The sequence below is a fragment of the Petaurus breviceps genome, unplaced genomic scaffold (genome assembly GCF_028583685.1).
Source record: "Petaurus breviceps papuanus isolate PSGF00001 unplaced genomic scaffold, PetGlider_PUasm1.0 37, whole genome shotgun sequence".
Taxonomy (NCBI): Eukaryota; Metazoa; Chordata; class Mammalia; order Diprotodontia; family Petauridae; genus Petaurus; species Petaurus breviceps.
In genome coordinates, this window is record NW_027186296.1 from 33,725,478 (window position 1) to 33,744,575 (window position 19,098).

The 19,098-nt window shown below is 40.5% G+C and overlaps 2 protein-coding genes across 7 annotated transcripts in view; both read right to left on the reverse strand.

Annotated features, from left to right (window-relative positions):
* Positions 1-15,185, reverse strand: part of LOC138169073 (large ribosomal subunit protein P1-like) — a 121,585-nt gene extending 106,400 nt beyond the window's left edge. The window contains exon 1 of the mRNA XM_069098208.1: positions 15,175-15,185. The gene's annotated coding sequence lies outside the window, so the exon portion shown is untranslated. The remainder of the gene's footprint in view (positions 1-15,174) is intronic.
* Positions 1-19,098, reverse strand: part of LOC138169071 (kinesin-like protein KIF23) — a 146,890-nt gene that overhangs the window by 100,928 nt on the left and 26,864 nt on the right. For 3 of the 6 annotated variants that reach the window (XM_069098202.1, XM_069098204.1, XM_069098203.1), the window contains one exon: positions 17,589-17,673. The exons of the other annotated variants lie outside the window; for them this stretch is intronic. The gene's annotated coding sequence lies outside the window, so the exon portion shown is untranslated. The remainder of the gene's footprint in view (positions 1-17,588; positions 17,674-19,098) is intronic. 6 annotated transcript variants of the gene reach the window in all.

Here is a 19,098-nt window from a genome sequence, read left to right on the forward strand (position 1 = left end):
TAAACAAAACTGGAAAGATAGCTTGGAGCCAAACTGTGGAAAGGTTTTATTTCTGGGATGAGGAATTTGTATTTTATCCCAAAGGCAATAGGGAGCTGCTGAAAAATTTTGAGCAGGAAAATGACATGGTTGAAATTGTGTCTTATAATGATTCTTTCGGTGGTTGTACAAAGATTAAGATTGGAGAGGGAGGTTTGGGAATCAGGGAGACCAGTTGAGAGGCAGACAGAGGTGGTCCAAACAGAAGTGACCAAGGTCTGAGCAAGTTTAATTACTGTCTGTTATCTGGAAATGTTCTTGACTCATGCCTCACACAATATCCCTCTATAACGTTCTTTGAATGAGTCGCCATTTTGTCTTCTGGAGGTTTCGATGGAGGAAGGAATTGCAGCCTTACAGTTTATCCAGAAGGATACACCAGTGCTTTCCTAGATATGTGTAGGAACTTGCTCCAACTACTCAGATAATCATCCATCTATAGTGGTAAGATAAGTCTGAGGAAGGTGCCTCAGGCTGAGGTTATTTTGTCCATAACTACCCAGATATTATTCTATAGATCTTCATACAAGTGAGTTTGAGCTCTGGTTCCTGGATTTCTTCCCAGGAGTATATATACCTGCTTAGTATACAATGCTACCCTATCTCACCCCACTTTTACCTATCCTTTTTCTTTTTAATCAAGAATACCCTTCTAGAGCCATATTTTCTCTTCCTTTTCAGAGCCAAACTTCTAGAAAAGTTGTCTTTATTCATTACTGTCATTTTCTTATCTCTTATTCATTTCTCAAGACCTTGAAATTTGGCTTTTGGCCCTAATGACTTCTTCCATGAGCAGAACCACTCTCTCCTAGTTTACCAATTATATCTAAACTGCTAAACCTTGACAGCCCTCATCTTTCTTCAGCTCTTTGTAGCTTTTAACTCCATCCTTTCCTCATGAGTACTCTTTTCCCTTAGTTTCAGTGACATTCCTTTCTCCCAGTTCTCCTCCTGCCTTTCTGACCACTCCTTCTTAGTCTCTTTTATTGCACCATCAATCTAGCCCCCAAGGATAGGTGTCCTCTGAAGCTCTTCTGGAGCCTTTTCTATTTTCTCTCTGCCACTTCTCTCTTGGTGACCTCATCAGCTCAAAAGTGTTCAATGAACATCTCTACCCAATGAAACCCAAATCAATCTATCCTACTCTGATCTCTCTGCTGAAATCTAGTATTATGTGTACAACTGCCCAAGTATCTCAAACTTGACATGTCTAAAATGGAAACCATTTTCTTTTTCTCTAAACCCACACCTCCTTCAAACTTCCCTATCATTATTATTATTAAGAAAAAGAATAAATTTCCAATTGATAAATGATCAAAAAGAAGAAATACAATTTATTAATAGATATGTATAAAAATGTTCCAAATCCAGAAATGAAAATTAAAGCTACTTTGAGGTTTCTCCTTTCAATCAGATTGGCAAAATTACAAAATAAAACACTATTATGTTGGAAAGGCTTTGGAAAGACAGGTACATTAATTCATATTGGTGGAACTGTGAATTGATCCAACCATTCTGGAAAGTAATTGGGAACTATGCTTTAAAAATTAATTAATTGTACACATCTTTTGACCCATTTGTACAATTACTAGGCCTATATTCCAAAGAGATAAAAAAGGAAACATTCTTTACATACAAAAAATATTAATAGCAATTCTTTTTATTTTAGCAAAGAACTGGAAATGAAGGGGGAGCCCATTAATAAGGGAATGGTTTAACAAATTATGGTAAAAGAATATAATAGAATACTATTGTGCTATAAGAAAATGATAAGGATTTTAGAGAAAACTAGGAAGGCATTTATGAAATGATGAAGAATTAAGCAAGAAAAACTGGGAAAATAATTTATACTACAATGGCATTATAAAAATGAACAATTTTGAAAGACTTAAGAATTCTGATCAACACAATGATCAGCCACAATTCCAGAGGACCTATTAGACATGCAATAAGTATAAATTTGGCAAAAATATCTGCTCCTCTCCTCCTTTTTTATTCAATGAAAACAGTTTAACTCAAAGTCAACAAAAATAAGAGTAACAAGGAAAATTCATTGCAACTGGTGGTAGGTGGCAGAAGCACGTTTCACTTACACTGTGGGCGGGTGAATTGTGTGTGGGTAGGCAGGGCCAGAGCAGCAATTCTTAGCTCCCCCATCCCATGAATACCTGCTTTCTTCTCACCTTCTAGGCAGAGTCCCAAGTCCCACAGGGAAAGAAGTAGGATCTTCCAATAAAGGGTGGAATGGGTGCCTATGGCAGTAGCACAATGCTATGCCAATCAATCTGACGCCTACCCTGCAGTTGTGTAATGGAAGCCAGTGCTTCCACTTGTGGATATGAAGTCCTGGGAATGCTTCCCAGATGTCAGACACTACGGTACTGCTACTCCAGAAGCCCTTATGTTGATTCTCTGAGCTTTGGTCCTGGACCTCCCTATGTCCCCCTTTGCCAGAGTGAAGGTTCCTGCTATCTACTAAAAAAGCCTGCTCAAGCCCACCATTCTGGGGGACAATTCTGAGGCATGGCTGCAACCCAGTGTATTCCTCTCACTCCTGATCCTAGGTACATAGTACATGTCAGCCCAGTGGGCTTAAGATTCCCCTTTGCCTTTGGGGGGCCATTTGTACAAGTGGAAAACATGGTAGATATGAAATCAAGGTTCAAATCCTAGTTCAGCCACTTACTATCTGGATAACTGGGCAAATCACTTAAGTTCTCTAGCCTTCAGTTTCTTCAACTGTAAAATGAAAGGAGTTTGACTACATGACCAAAGACCTTCCATCTCCAAATCTATGATCTTATGGCCACCAAAGCAGCACAGCAATTATTTTTTACACAGTATTTTCATTGTATGTTTAAGATTTGTGTGCTATAAAATGGTAACAAATTATTAATTTTATTTTAACATAAATATGAGATAAGAAAATTGTGTGGGTTGCTTTATGAAAGGTGGGGGGGGTGAACAATATTTTTTGTTAAAAAAGGGGGATGTCACTACATAAACTTTGGAATCTACTATACTAACTGGTCTCTCTACTTCCAAATTCTCCCCTCTCTAAGTCATCCTCAATGCAGCTGCCAAAATAATCTTCCTAAAGGCCCAGGTCTCATTATGTTACTCCCTAGCTCAAAAATCTTCAATGACCCCCATTTTTGCTTCCAAGACAAATGCAAAATTCCTTACCTTGACATTTAAAGCTCTCCACAACCTGGCTCAAGCCTAACTTTCCAGACTAATTTCACACTGATCCCTTCCATGTATACTTGATGTTCTAGTCCCATTAACCTCTGACCCCATCACTTGATTGCACCTGCTTTCCTTAAGTTTACCAAGGCTCTTTAAAATGCTACACCTGTCACCATTTTCTTGCTGTTCCTCAAACTCAATTCACTTCCTGCCTTGGTGGCCTTGCACAGGCTGTCCCCTGCCCTGGAATGCATTCTCTTCTTGTCAAAATCTCCATAGAACCCACAAGATCATTCATGATGTCTCCCAGGGCAAAACCTTTCCTTATCTCTCATCCTTCCTCCAGTTGTTTGTGCCTACTTTGTCCTCAAACTGTCCTGCACTTATTTATGGGTACATGTTATTCATTCCAGTAGCATTTAAGCTCCTTGAAGGCAGAGTCTGTTTTTTATTTTTATCTTGGCATGAATAGTATCTAACACAATGTCTTACACAAAGTATACATTTCAATCAACCAAACAAGAAACATTTTTAAGTGTCTACCACATGCCCTTCACTCTTTGTATCTCTGGATACAAATAGAAAAATGAAACAATTCCCTCCCTCAGACAAATCTATACACTTGTAAATATTAATAAATATAAGGTCATTTCTTTAGAAGGAGGTGCCAGTGACTGGGAAGATTAGAAAAAGCTTCATGTGAGGGAAGAGATACCTCAGCTAAGCCTTGAAGGATCCTAAGATGATGAGGGAGTGCATTCCAGGCAGGGGAGATAGCCTGTACAAATGCATACAGATGGGGGACAGAATTTAATGTGTGAGGAACAGCAAGTTTGACCGTGGTGAAAAAAGTGTTTTAAGGGAGTTATATGTAATAAACCTGGGAAAGCAAATTAGATGGAACCAGGTTGTGAAAGGCTTTCAGTTCCTAACAATGGGTTTATATTTGCTCCTAAAGGTCATAAGGAGTCACTGAAATTTATTGAGCTGGGAAATGATGTGGACAAACCCAAGATTTACAAATATCACTTTGGCATTGGTATGGAAAATGGCTTGGAGACTGGAGTCACAGTCAATAAATATTTATTAAGCACCTGCTACACGACTGATACTGTGTTAAGTGCTGGGGATATAAAAGAAAACAAAAGACAATACCTGTCCGGATTTCACAATCTAATGGGGGGAGACAACACGCAAACATATATTGACAAACAAGATATATCCTGTAAAACAGAAAATCACTGAGGCACAAGATATAAGGGGGGTTGGGAAAGGATTTCTGTAGAAAATGAATTTCACTTGGGATTTCAAGGGAGCCAGGTTAGATAGTAGTTGGAGAAGAGGAGGGAGAACATTCCAGGCATGGAAAATGATCGGAGAAAATGCTTGGAGCCAAGAGGTGGAGAGTTTGGTTCGTGGGATATCCAGGAGGCCAGTGTCACTAGTTGAAGAGTACCCAGGAGACCTGTAAGAAGACTGGGAAGCTAGGAGGGGGTTAGATTATGAAGTACTTTGAAAACCAAACAGAACATTTGGTATTTGATCCTGGAGGTAACTGGGAGGCTCCGGAAAGAGGCGTATTTGGGAGATGTTGCAAAGATGAAATTGACAAGACACGACAAGAGATTGGATATTGTGGTAAGAAAGAGCGTGGAGTTGAGCGGGACATCCAGGCTGCAAGCCTGAGGGACTGGGAAGATAGTGCTGCCTTCTACAGAAATAGGGAAGGTAGGAAAAGGAGAAGGCATAGGACTTCTGTTTTGGACATGTTCCATTTAAAATGTCTACTAGGTATCAGTTTGAGATGTCTGAAAGGAAGATGGAGACATGAGAATGGAGGTCAACAGAAAAATTGGTCCAGGATAGGTAGGCATATTCATGGACAGAGGCAGCGAGATGAATCAAAAGTCTATTATAGCAGCCCCACGGCAAGAGGAGACAAAGCATGAAGGAGGCCAGTGGCCACATTAATAAAGAAACGTTTGGAGCCAAGGATGATTCTGAGATTTCTGACCTGATGACTGGAAAGATTCTTGTGCTTTTGACAGAAATAGGGAAATTCAGAAGACAGATGGGTTTTGGGGAAAAGTTTTCTTTTGACCCTGTTGACTTTGAGATGCCCATGGAACAACCAGTTTTAAGGACTTGATAGGCGGTTGGTAATGTGGGGCTGAGTTCAGGAGAGAGACAGGTGAGACAGGAGAGAGTTGGGCAGACAGGTAGCTAGGTGGTTTGGTGGACTGAGCACTGGATCTGTAGTCAGGAAGACTTAAGTTCAAATCCTGCCCCCAGACACTTACTTAGCTGTGTGATTTTGGATAGTCACTTGACCTCTGTTTACCTTCATTTTCTCTAAAAATGGGGATAATAACAGTATCTACCTCACAGGATTGTTGTGAGGATCAAATGATATGATATTTGAAGTACTTAGGACAGTGCCTGGCATATAGTAGGCAGTATATAAATATTTATTCTCTTCCCCTTGCTTTCTCACCTATATGGATCTGGGAGTCATCTGCATAGAGATAATAGTTGAACCATGGGAGTTAATGAGGTCACAGAGAAATGGTTTAGAGCAGAGGTTTTTAACTTTTCTTGCATCACAGATCCCTTTAGCAATCTGGGATAGCCTATGGACCCTTTCTCAGAACAATATTTTTATTTTTTTTAATTAATTAATTTTTAGTTTGCAAAATTCACTTTTATAAGATTTTGAATTTCAGATTTTCCCCCTTCCCTCCCTTCCCCTTCCTTAAACAGCAAGTAACCTGATATAGACTATACATGTATAATCATATTAAATATATTTCTACCTTAGTCATGTTGTGAAAGGAGAATCAAAACAAAAGGGGAAAACCACAAGAAAGAAAAAAAAAAGAGAGAAAATGTAATACTTAGATCTGGATTCAGATTCCACAGTACTTTCTCTGCATGTAGATAGCATTTTCCATCATGAGTCTTTGGGAATTGCTGAAAAGAGCTAAGTCTATCAAAGTTGGTCAATGCACAATGTTGCTGTTACTGTGCATAATGTTCTCCTGGTTCTGTTTACTTCACTCAGCATCAGTTCATGTAAGTCGTTCTAGGTTTTTCTGAAATCTGCCTGCTCATCATTTCTTATAGAACACTAGCATTCCATTACATTCATATACCACAATTTGTTCAGCCATTCCCCAATTGATGGGCATCCTCCCAATTTCCCATTCTTTGCCACTACAAAAGAGCTGCTATAAATATTTTTGTAGGTGTGGATCCTTTTCCCCTTTTTATGATCTCTTTGGGATACAGTCCTGGAAGTGATATTGCTTGGATCAAAGGATATGCACAGTTTTATAGCCCTTTGGGCAAGTTCCAATTTGCTCTCCAGAATTATTGGATCACTCCACCAACAATGCATTAGTGCAGAACAATGGTTTTTTTTTGTTTTGTTTTGCTTTTTGGAGGGCAGTTGTGGTTAAGCGACTTGCCCAAGGTCACATAGCTAATAAATGTTGAGTGTCTGAGGCCACATTTGAACTCAGGTCCTCCTGACTTCAGGGCTGGTGCTCTATTCACTTTGCCACCTAGCCACCCCCAGAACAATGGTTTTAAAGGCATGGAATACAAAAGAGAGAATTACAAAGGAAACCAATCTATTAAAATTAAAAAATGTAATTTTTTTCCCATCCAATTTCATGGACCTCTTGAAATCTATCCATGGATGCTTTGGGGATGTCTGTGGATTCCAGGCTAAGATCCTCTGCCTTAGAGAGTTGACTGGGATGCTGAGACATCAAGCCATTTATCCATGGTAACACTATGCCTTGTTGCATTTGAATTTATACATAGTAAGTGCTTAATAAGTGCTGGTTGAACCAGAATTTTTCTAAAGGAAGTAGTCTTTCAATTCAATTTATTGTTTATTTGCCAAATGCCTACTTTGTGCTTCTCTCCATGCTTGATGCTCTAAAAGATATAGAACACAGATTTCCAAACTTATTTGGCATACTATCCCCTTTTTTAAAAAAAATTTACTCCATGCCCCCCCACCACCCCGGAAATCTACTTTCTTTAACCCTTTAATGTTTTTAAAATGTGCATTATTTTTGCATCACATTTTTAAAATGATGCATCTTAAATTTGATACTTTATTGTAAATTTGTGTGGGAGGATTTTGCATTGAAATTTTGATGATACAATATTGCATCATGTAACCATATGGTATCATATTGTAAACAAGTCATTCCACAAATTCCTGACGATTCATGCTAGACTTCCCAACAATGTGTGACAAGCTCACCTGCCAACAGTTGCTTATTAAGACCTTTCAGCGGACTTGACCACTGATAGGTTATAACTTTCATCTAATGTGAAAATAATGTAATCACTACAACTGGATTACACAACAGATGAAACATGTACAGTTTTCCAAAATTTCCTTCTCTTCTTTCCTTATGCTTCCACCTCCCCCTTATTTTTATTCAGTGCCCCTCAATTGTATACAAGGCTACTACTGCCCCCTGGATCATTCCAGCAGCCCCCAGAGGGCAGTATCACCCATTTTGGGAACCTATGAATTACAGAATAATATCTGATTTTCTTTCTTCTCTCAAGAAGTTCGTGGTTTCAGTGGAGGAACAAAACATATATACGTGAAAATTTGTTTCTTTCTTTTGAGAAAAATATGAGACATTATATAACCATGATAAGAAATAAAAGAGTTCAGAGAACAGAGATATCAGTGAAGTCATGAGTGTCAAGCAAAGACTTGGAGAAGGAAAAATGAGTTGCAGCATTGAAAGCTTCAATTCTGGGGCAGCTAAGTGGTACAGTGAATAGAGCACTGGCCCTGGAGTCAGGAGGACCTGAGTTCAAATTCAGCCTCAGACACTTAACACAGAAACTAGCCGTATGACCTTGGGCAAATCACTTAACCCCAATTGCCCTCTAAAAAGCAAAAAAAAGAAAAAAGAAAGATTCAAGCATTTATTAAGTGCCTATGTGTAAAGCTCTGTGCATATACAAAAATAGATGTAGCTCCTTATTGCCAAGGAAGCTGATGGGAAATCTCATTGTGTTTCTTTTCTCCCCCCACTTAAAGGAAGTACTGAAGGAACATATGAAGCATAAGCCTCTAGAGATAGAGAAATCCTGGGAATTTTGGAGACCTGGGGATTACAGGATGGGCAGAGGCTCACTAGATTAATGGTCAGCCCATTGGAAATAAAGGGCACTGATATCCCAAACTTAAGATAATCAAGTGCAGTTGAAGCCTTGTCTGAATCTGACATGCTTAAGGAGTACTCGGTCTCTTGGAACAGAATGTGCTATTGCACTGGCACCTGGTGAATTTATCCCCTCTCCTCTTCCTTCCCTCATCTGCTTTGTGTCTGTTTCTCCCTGAAGACCCCAAACTGGGACTTCCTAAGTAAAACATAGTTCCTCTTCTCAAGGGGTTTGCAATGTAATTAATTACAAGATGAAACATAGACAAGTAATTGTAATACATGATAGATATGATTTTACTAGGTGGGATGGAGGGAGGAGGACATGAATTAGAGTGAGTGAATAAAGGGAGGCTTGGTGTGGGGAGAGGAGGAAGGAGGCAGGCAAATAAAGGAAAGAAGAAGAGGAAGTTGACCCTCTTGTCCTTACTTTGAAAGAGGAGCGTGATGCAAATTATCAGGTGAATGTGGTTGGTAACAGGGGTGTCGGAGGACTGAGAAGGTTATTCTTTGGAATCCTTTTTGGTTCTCTTCTAATAATCAGAAGCAGAAAGGGTGAAGGCAGCTAGGTAGTACAGTGGATAGAGCATGAGACTTAGAGTCAGCAAGCCTGAGTTCAAATTTGGCCTTAGACACTTACTAGCTGTGTGACACTGAGCAAGGCACTTAACTACTCTTTGCCTCAGTTTCCCCAACTACAAGATAACAGCACCTATATTTCTGGGTTGTTGTAAGGATCGAGGAGATATTTGTAAAGCCTTTACCACAGGGCCTGGCACATAATGGACCCTATTTAAATGGATATTTGCTTTTTTCCCTTCCCCACCCTCCAAACCCCCTTCAAATACACTTTTCTACTTCCAGTAGACCAGTCCACAGCCCCACAGAGAGGTCACCTATGCCTGGATCTGCCCAACAACAAAAGGTTAGCTGTAGTGAACCCACTTAAATTCATAAGACCAACTCCTGTTAATCATTCATTCCCTGGACTTAATGTGGATGACAAAGTGGGGAAGTGTTAAAGTATAATGTGGATGGGTAAGCCATTCCCCATAATTATTACCCAAACCAGCCCCGTGCGCTTGGGAGTGGAGCAAAATGCCCTGGCAGAATTGGATCTGAGGATCTACATGTATCAGTGAGATGAGCCAGGGAGGGAGGACCAGGATCATGGGGACGTGCTGGGAGGAGGAAGCAGTAGCAGAACCTAGAAGCACAGTTGAGTCCAAATGCCTCCTTTTCCATGAGAAGCAAGTCAGGCACAGAAAGAGGGTGGCTTGCCAAGATTAGTGATGTGTAGCTGGTGACAGAACAAGAACAAGTGACCGCCCCATAACCACTGTTCAGTGGAGACAACGTGTGCTGTGGCACCTCTTGTGGCATGCCTGAGACTACTTATATGCACCGGAAAATTTATTCTCATTCTCTTCCATAAGGAAATATTTCCCCTGCTGTCTGAATAGGCATAAGTAACACATTTCAAAATATTTGAACACAGCGGCAGATTAAGAGCCCCATCACTGAAGCGTGACATGGGAGTCATTATTCTAGCATTATTAATAAGTGGTCAAAAAAAACGGAGTGAAGACCAAATGCATTATTCAAAAACCTATGAAAAATGGAACCGATGGTCACGGTAAATCAGCTCTATTGAATATACAGCTAGATCCTGATTCTCAATCATAGCTGGGAAGTAGGTAAACAAAAGTCCTATTACACCTTTACAGTCAGATCAAAATGTTAAAGCTGAAATGGACCTTTTAGTTCATCTGACCCAACTCTCTCACTTTATAGATGAGGAATTTGAGGCCCAGAGACAGGACATGACTTGTCCCAAGGTGACACAAGTAGTAAGTGGCAGAGCTGGGGTTCAAACCTACATACACTGGCTCCAGACCCAATGCTCTCTCCATTGTCCCTAAACATCCACAAAATTTGTGGACCCTGTTCCCCATTTAGGGATGCTCAGGCTCCAGTTGAAAGTTCCTCTCATTGGTACTTTACATTTTTATTCATCCTATAACCCATTCATACAAAATTCCTGCACCAGGAATATGTTTTACATGCTGCCCCTGCCTACAAGTGATGCCCTGACACCCCAGGAACCAAAGCATTCAGTCACCCAATGGTATCCTGGTAAATGTTTAACAACCAGCCCTCCCTTACTAAAAAAAAAAAAACAAGACTATATTATGACGCATTTTTTATGTTTAATCTGTAGTGTTAACATTTTCTCCACTTCCTATTGTCGAGATAATCCACAAGACAATCAAGCCCTGTTTTATCGCCTTGACTGATTTCTGAGGCATGAATGCTCATACTGAAAATATGGGCTGGTTTTGGTACCCTCCTACATTCCCCCCAAAAGGTTGGTATTGATGGTGAAAGTGACTGGCGGTAGAGAAAGTAGAGTTCTCTTTGTGTATTAGGGAGACAGTGGTATACTAGAAAGGGCATTGAGTTTGTAGCTGAAATCCCAGTTCTGTTTACTGGTTCTGTAGCCTCAGGTTCCTCCTCTAATAAAATAAAGGAGTTGGATTAGATCAGAATTTCTTAATCTTTTCTGTGTCCTGGACCACTTTGACAATCTAGTTAAGCCGATAGACGCCCCTTCTCAGAATACTGTTTTTAAATGCATAATATAAATAACATAGAATTACGAAGGAAACCAATTATATTGAAATAGTTATCAAAATGTTAAGAAAAAAAGTAAGTACACAGACCCCAGGCTAAGAACTCCTGAACTAGATGGTCTCTGTGGTTCTTTTCAGTTCTAAATCCAGTCTCCCGAGATTCATCTTCCTCAAGCCCTAGGGGCAAGTCAATCACAAACAAATCCCCAAATCACCTTTACCTTTGCTCATCCCAGAGCAATTCTGGAATAGGTTAATCTACTTTGCCTCAGGAAAGAGTAAGATCAAGAGAAAATAGGACTTTGTACTTTGTGTGAAAAATGAAAAAGAAAAAAAATGCATTTCATATGATAAGAAATCTTTCCCCAAACACTGTTCCCAAAACCTTGTATGCTTAGGGTGTAGTTGGAGATTACACCTAACAGAACAATCTCTGGCCCTTGCACTGTTTAAGTCATAATCTCATCCCCTATTCTCTCAAGGCTCAGAGATTTCAAGCAGGGCCAGGTGTGATTTGAGGAGGCAATAAGTGCCAAACATCCCTCCTACTCTGACAACTAATACACCATCATTAGATATTCATTCATTCCTTTAGGTCTTGAAGGTTTTCAGATCTTCACAAGTGCTCCATTAAAATGTAATTATCCCCTAGGAGTGGGAGAACACCTAGTACAGAGAGCTACCTGGAGCAAAATAAAGGAGAGATAACTAAGAAAAAGGAAAGAGGTGCTGAAAGGAAGTCTGGGAACTCAAAGACAATCCTTCTTGATTTCAGACTTTTCAGTGGAAATTATAGGATCGTAGATTTAGAATTAGAAGGGATATCAAATGATTCAACTCCTTCATTTCACAGACACTAAACTGAAGCTCATTGGAGAAGCAAATTGACCTTTTCAGCGTCAACCAGGTAGTAACTATCACTGCTGGGATGTGCACCATACTCAGAATCCCTTTTCACTCAGTTAATAGACTGCATTTTATGGACTTTAATGAGCCTGATTGCAGGTGAAGTCCTCCTCTTTTTACTCTTGAGATGACAAGTTTTGGGTTTTTGTTTTGTTTTATTTTGTTTGTTGGAGGGGAGAAGGCAAGGCAATTGGGGTTAAGTGTCTTGCCCAAGGTCACACAGCTAGTAAAGTGTGTCAAGTGTCTAAGGCCGAATTTGAATTCAGGTCCTCCTGACTTCAGGGCCAGTTCTCTATTCACTTCACCACCTAGCTGCCCTGGGATGACAAGTTTTAAGAGGGATAAAAGCAGAGGTTATTAAGCTTATTATATATATAATATTATTATTAAGATTATTAAGATAGAGAACTGCCCTCACCCAGAAGCAGAAGACATTTCACCACTGGAACAACAGGTTCTGTCTCAAGTAGACTTTGAACAACAAAATATACATTGACTTCTGTGGTTTAATAATAATAATAACAGAAGCAAAGTCCTCCCAAAAATACCAAAAAAAGATCAGAAGAGTGCATTATTAGCATTCTTTTATTATAGAGGTTAATAAACAAGGTATTAATAATTTGGCTTATATGGTTTCATATATGCTCACTTTCAATTCAATTCAATATTTACTGAGCACTTACCATATGCAAGGTATTATGCTGGCACTAAGAATACAATGATTGAAAAAAATATTCCATTCCTTCAAGAAACTTGCACTGAAATAAGGCCGGAGGGAGTATACTATATGTACAAAGAAAAATGTGATACAAGGTAAGGAGTGATGATGGAAAAGAAGAGATCCATACAAAGAACTCTAGGAATATTTAAAGATGAACTCTTTTATCTGGGAAAATAAGTAGGGGGGAAGATGAGGGAAGGCTACATGGAGGAGTGACAATTGGAGCTGAGCCTTGCAATGGGAATGAAAATTTGAAGATCTTCAGACCTAGGGGAGTCTGAAGACCTCCCCTACTTTGAAAGTAAACTCTGCCCCCTAATAGGCTGAATGTAGTCACATGGAGCTTGTGATGGGAGGAGTTTGCTGAAGGGGAGCAGAGCCCACAGGAAGCTTAGATGGTGGGAGAGAGAGGAGGTTCAGGCAAGGAGATAGAGAGGTTTGTGAGTAAATATTGATCTAATATTGGTTTGTGGGAAGGCTGAAGGATGTGGTGGCTCTCAGTGTTATTATGGCTTCTAAATATCTTTGATACTATGATGGAATCGGCTTACTGGTTTTGGGATTTGGTTTTTTGGTGTCTAAATAAATGTTTCAGTTCTGTCTTCTATATGGAAAGTTTGGTATATTTGCAATCGACCATCATGTGATATTTTAATCACAGTCTTTATGGGCACTGTAAATATTGCATTGGCACTACAAGCCTTGAGGGAAAAAAAAAATGCTGAAAGGCTGGGATGACTAAGGAATCTATGTTAGGCATGGTATATGTCAGTGTGAATGTAGACAATCAGAAAATGCCATGTGTTGAGTTCATGAAGTAGTTAGCAGTTCGGTTGGGTTAGGACATAGTGTGCATGAAGGGAAATAAAAAAGTAAAATAACTGTAAAAAGGCATGGTACAGGATTGTGGAAGATTTTAAATGTCAACCTAAAGAGTAAAAAAGTCTAGCCTAGAGGTGATAGGGAACCATTGAAGGTTTTGGGGCAGGGAAAGGCAATGGTCAGACATGACCTTTAAGAAAATTACTTTGGTAGTTATATAGAAAATAGGTAGGAAAGAGAAGAAAAAGACAGGAAGCACGGAGATTATTAAGATGGCAATTATGATAGTCTGGGTGAGAGGTAATAATAATAATATCCTGCACTGGGCTGTTACTCACATGACCAAAGAGAAGGGAACAGATGTGACATATAATAATCATGAAGGGAGAATCAGCAGGATGTGATAACTGATAGAAAAAGGGGATGAGAGAGAGCGAAGAGGCAAAGATGTCTCTGAGGTTACACACTTGGGCGACTGGGGCAATGAAGGTATCCTCAAAAGAAATCAGGAATTTTAAAGGAGAGAAAGGGTTAGGAGGCAAGTTAATGGGTTGTGTTTTGGATGCACTGAGTCTGAGGTGCTTCCAGGAAGAGCCCAGTAGGCAGCTGTTGATTCAAGGTTGGTGTTTAGAAAAGAAATTACGGTGAGATGCATAGATTTTGAAGTCAGTTGCTTGGACATGAAGGGAATGAGATCAGCAAGGGAGAGACTATAGGGAAAGAAAAAAAGAAGTTGGCTCAGAAGATAGCCTTGAAAGACACCCAAGCTTGGAGGGAGAAGGATGATGACTCAATAGAACAAATGTTCTTTGAAAGCAGGACATGTCTCACTTTTACTTTTGCATATGTGCAGTGCCTAGCACAGAGTAGGTATTTAAGAAATGCTTGGGGCAGCTAGGTGGCACAGTGAATAGAGCACCTGCCCTGGAGTCAAATCCGGCCTCAGACACTCGACACGTTTACTAGCTGTGTGACCTTGGACAAGTCACTTAACCCCAATTGCCTTGCCTTTCCCCTTCCAAAAAAAAAAAATAAATGCTTGTTGGTTGGTTGACTGATGGATTAATCCACCAAATTAGCCTGACATGGAGTAGTCATGAAAATAATAATAAGATCTACCTCCCAATAATGTTGTGAGAATCAAATGAGATAAAATATGTAAAGTGCTGAAGTGTAAAGGGTTTAGGGCACCATGTGCCTGGAACATAGTAGGAATTTCATAAATGATTGTTCAGTTTAGAAGGGAGCAATGTCATGGAAATCAATAGAAGAGAGACCCCCCCAGACAAAGGCTGTGGTCAACAGTGTCAAGAACAGCAGAAAAGACAAAGAAAGAGGAACCCTGGGAAAGGGTCATTGGGTTGAGCAATGGAGGGAGAGGATTTTCAGTAGAAAGACGGAGTTTACAGACAGATTGATTAGAAGAAGCAGAGGAGTAAGTGGGTGAAAAGGAAATAAAAACAAGCATTGTGGGCTATTTTGTCTAGGAGTTTCAGAAAGCAACAATAGGTTGTTCTAAGAGATGTGTTGGTTTTGGTTTTGGGTTTTTGGAGATAGTTGGCGACTTGAGCGTGGCTGTAGGCAGTGTAGAAGGAACCAGTGGGTGGGAACACGTTGCAGAGCAGAGAAGCAGCTTGACTTAGTGGAGGATGCTGCAGTTGCCCCATGTACAAGACTCCGGTTTGAATTTGTCATTTATGAGCTTTGTGATCCTATTCGAGTCAATCAATCAGCCAATGAGGATGTAAATGTTTCCCATGTGCCAAGCACTGTGCTATTCATTGGGGACAGAAAAAAAGGGCAAAAACAAAGTTTTTTGCCCTCAAGGAACTAATATTCTAGCAGAGGAACCAACATGCAAACAACTATGTATGTAGTACATACCTGTGTACTATATGTGTGTATATATATGTATATGCTATATTCTCAGTACAATATTCAAGTCATTTCTTCACCTGCAAACTGGTAATACTTTTAATATCTCCCTCTCAGGATGGTTGTAAAGAAACTTAGACCACTATAAAAATGGGAGGTTTTACAGCTACTATTATTAGGAAAAAGATGAGGCACCTCCCAAAGGGGGGAGGAAAGGCTAGGTTAGACCTGGCAAGAAGGACTGCCTGGTCCTCTGAGACAGAAGGAAAAGAGGAGAAAAGGGGTGAATTTATAGGTATGGAGCAGGAACAATGAGGGAGATCAGAACTCATGGCCTCAATTTTTTTTCCAGAAAAGGAGGAGACAAGGTCATGAGCTGATAAAGGAGGATAGAAGAAAGGGAAGGAAACAAGGAAACCCCTACTATGTGCCAGGTACTACGAATTTTACAAATATTATCTCATTTGATCCTCACAACATTCTTGGGAAGTAGGTCTTATTTCCCCCATTTTTATAGTTGAGGAAACTGAGGCAGAGTGTTTTGCCCAGAGACACACAGCTAATATCTGAGGTCAAATTTGAACTCGGCTGTTCCTGACTCCAGTCTCATAGCTCTAGCTGCCCCTACAGTTGTAGGGAACAGTAGAGGCAGGAAAGATAGCTAATATGTTGCCTTCTAAAGAAGGGCTGCTCAGTTTTGTAAGCAATAGTAAATGTCTTTGTAGTTTAAGGGCATTTATTCTGACCCATTCATTTGAAGGCCCAGAGTGGTAACTTGACTTGTTTCTCTTGACTATTTTTATTTGGAGGGGGAAGGCAAGGCAATCAGGGGTAAGGGACATGCCCAAAGTCACACAGCTAGTAAGTGTGTCAAGTGTCTGAGGCCAGATTTGAACTCAGGTCCTCCTTATTCCAGGCCCTGTGCTCTATTCACTGCACCACCTGGCTGTCCCTCTCCCTTGACTGTTAAATGGTTACTGAGGGACTGGCACTTAGATGCAGGACACTTGAATCCTCATCCTGGATCATAATGGCTCTGATGCTGAACAAATGTCAAGGACGGACCTCCTTAACCTTCAATTGTTTTTGTCTGTCATCTCCCCTACCAGACTTTAAGTAGAGAAAGGACATGAGTGGATGCCTGATAAATATTTGTTTAATGAATGAAAATGGATGAATGTTCAAATATTGTACAGTCAGACAGATGGTTATTTCTTACCATGTTTCTAAAGCCTCTGAAATAAGGAATCTTATCTCACTATTACCAGGGGAGAGACTGAAGTTGACAATTAACAGACATTTATTAGCAAGTTACTGTGCTAAGTTCTGGGAACACAAAGAAATATAAAAACAATCTCTGCTCTTCAGAACCTCACATTCTAATAGGAGAGATGACATGTAAATAACCAGATATTTACAAGATACTGTATATACAGAGTAGATGGAAAGTAATCTCCAAAGGGAAGCCATGGGCAGCTTGTGTTTGTGTTTGTCCTTTGTTTTTGAAGAGGACCCTGCCATCAAGGAGATGGTGACATGACTTGCATTTGACTTTGATTTGAGGGAGGGAGGACTGTGCAAGGTCACCAATCTCACTTTCTCCTCCAGAACCATCTCGGTCCAAAGTTCAGATATTCATCAGGATGACTGGAGATGGCCCAGGATGCAATGGGAGACCCCAAGCAGCTAGGAAAATAGGAAAAGGCCTCCTGCAGAATGTGGGTTTTGAGTTGAGTCGTGAAGGAATCCAGGAAAAGTAAGAGGAAGAAGTGAAGAAGGAGGGCATTGCAGGCAAGGGAAGCAGTGAAAAGGCACAGAGGTGAGAGCGATAGGGTGTTACACAAGTAGGCCATGGTAACTGGGTCTTGGATTATGTGGAAGGCACTGTACATAGGAAGACTAGAAAGGTAGGAAGGGCTTTTGAAAAGCTTTAAATGCCAATCAGAGGATTTTATATTTTATCCTGGAGGTAATAAGAGCTACTAGAGTATACTAAGTGGGGGTAGGAGGAATGACTACAAGTTGTTGGACCTGTGCTTTAGGAAAACACTCTGGCAGCTGTGGGGAGCATAGATTGGCCCAACAATAAACAACAAGAAAACACAGGTGCGCCATCAGCCACCACCACACCACCCAAACATGGAACCCTCAGTTACAGTAAATGGAGAGGTTCTGAATATTGCGGATAAGTTCACCTACCTTGGAGTGTACTTTCCAGGGCCGTACACATTGATAACGATGTTGATGCGCCCTTTGCCAGAACTAGCTCAGTGTTTGGGAGGCTCTGAAGGAAAGTGTGGGAGAGAAGAGGCATTAGACTGACTACCTAACTGAAGGTCTACAGAGCTGTTGTGCTGACCTTCCTGTTGTGTGCCTGTGAAACCTGGACAGTCTACCAGCACCATGCCAGGAAACTGAATCGCTTCCATTTGAATTGAATTGGGAAGATTCTGAAGATCACCTGGCAGGATAAAGTACCAGACCCTGAGGTCCTTACTTGAACTAAACTGCCAAGATTTCAAACTCTGCTTCAGAGAGCTCAACTCCAATGGGCTGGCCACAATATAATAAGACTATTTTATGGAGAACTCATAGAGGGCAAGCATTCAAATGGTGGGTCAGAAGAAGCCATACAAGGACACTCTCAAGGTCTCTCTTAAGAACTTTGGAATTGATTGTGTGACATGGGAGACACTGGCACAGGACCACTCAGCATGTAGTGCCCACTTCAGAGAAGGTGCTGAGCTCTATGAGCAAAGCCAAATTGAAACAGCTCAAAGGAAATACAGGATGCACAAATGCAGAGAATCCACCCCAAATGTTCACATGGACTACTTGTGCCTGATTTGTGGTAAAGCATTCCGAGCTTGTATTGGTCTGATCAGCCACAGTGGGACAAGTTGTAACTTGACTCTAACACAGTGATGTCATTTTTGTCCTCTTCAGAGAACTCAGGACAACCACCAAGCAACCAGATTGTAGAGGAGAGAGATTTGAAGCCAAAAGACCAATTTAGAAAACTATTGCATTAGTCCAGGCAAGAGATGAGAAGGGCTCTACTAGGGTCATATAGGATAGATATTGAGAAGATAGAAATGACAAGACTGAATATGTGAGGTGAATGAGGAGTTGAGAATGATGCTAAAGTCATGACTCTCGATGACTCAGAGGATGAGTAATTGGAAAGGTAGGAAGAAAAAGGGGTAGAAGGGAGGGCTTTTCAAACTTTTATTTATTTATTTATTTTGGTATCATAGACTCCCTTTGGCAGTCTGGTAAAGCCTACAGAACCTTTGTCAGAATAATGGTTAGTTTCCTATATTCAAAACTAAGAGAAATGCTAAATTTCAGTTAAAAGTTAGTGAAAATAAAGATGTAACATAATTTTTTCCCATATGAATTCACAGACCACCACCCCACACCCCTGCCCTGACATATATCCATGGACCCCTCCCTTGAACCCCTATGTTAAGAACCCTTGATTCATAGGGAAAGATGATGAGTTCTGCTTTGCACTCGTTACCTTGATATGAATATAGGACATCTAATCCAAGATGTCTTTTTTTTTTTTTAAGCAATTGGGGTTAAGTAACTTGCTCAAGGTTACACGGCCAGTTATTTCTGCGTGTGGTGCTGAGTATATGAGCCCGGATTTGATCCAGGTCATCCCAACACTGGAGTCGGTGCTCTTACTCGCTGAGCCACCTGG